We start from the raw sequence: 673 nt of genomic DNA on the forward strand, positions 1-673 counted from the left end.
ATCCAGTATTTCCTGACACCCATTAATATTTTTTTTCCAACTTTTTTGCAAAAGAGGTAACTGTTTCCAGCAGAAAGCAATTTCTGACTAACTTCACCCCAGGCCTGCAGTGCATGACATGCAAATAATACCACTGCAAATATGCAGACAGCTGGGGAAAAAGTGAGTAATGCAGTTCCTTGGCAAAGAATCACAGCAGCTCCTATTCTCGCTTCGAAATTTTAGGATGCACTTGCTGTGATGCAAGAAGAGATCACAGCTGGCCAAAGGCCTGGAGCCACCCGACTCTGGCCCCACCAGCAATAAGGCTTTGGGAACACGGGGAGGTCACCTGAAAACACCTCCGGACTGTGGATAGGTTGGACAGCCCGCTCACAACTATAATTTTGTCCTTTTTAGGGTGTCAGAAGACTCTGACGTCCTCAGATCTGGCCTCAATCTCCTATTATCTCAAAACATCCCCAGCCATGGGTTGGACTCCCTGGCTGATGGTCCAGAGGAGCAGACAATCTGCTTCCCAGGCTCTGTCACACAGGATGATGGAGAAAAACAGAGGTAATCCATTTTGGCAGTGGTATACCTTTTCATATTACTTTGCTGCTATGTTTATTTCCACTGATTTTTTTTTTAAAAGTACTTGTTCAGGATCCTGCACATACCCAGTGTACTTAAA

This window comes from Cariama cristata, unplaced genomic scaffold (genome assembly GCF_000690535.1).
Source record: "Cariama cristata isolate BGI_N322 unplaced genomic scaffold, ASM69053v1 scaffold7655, whole genome shotgun sequence".
Classification (NCBI taxonomy): domain Eukaryota; kingdom Metazoa; phylum Chordata; class Aves; order Cariamiformes; family Cariamidae; genus Cariama; species Cariama cristata.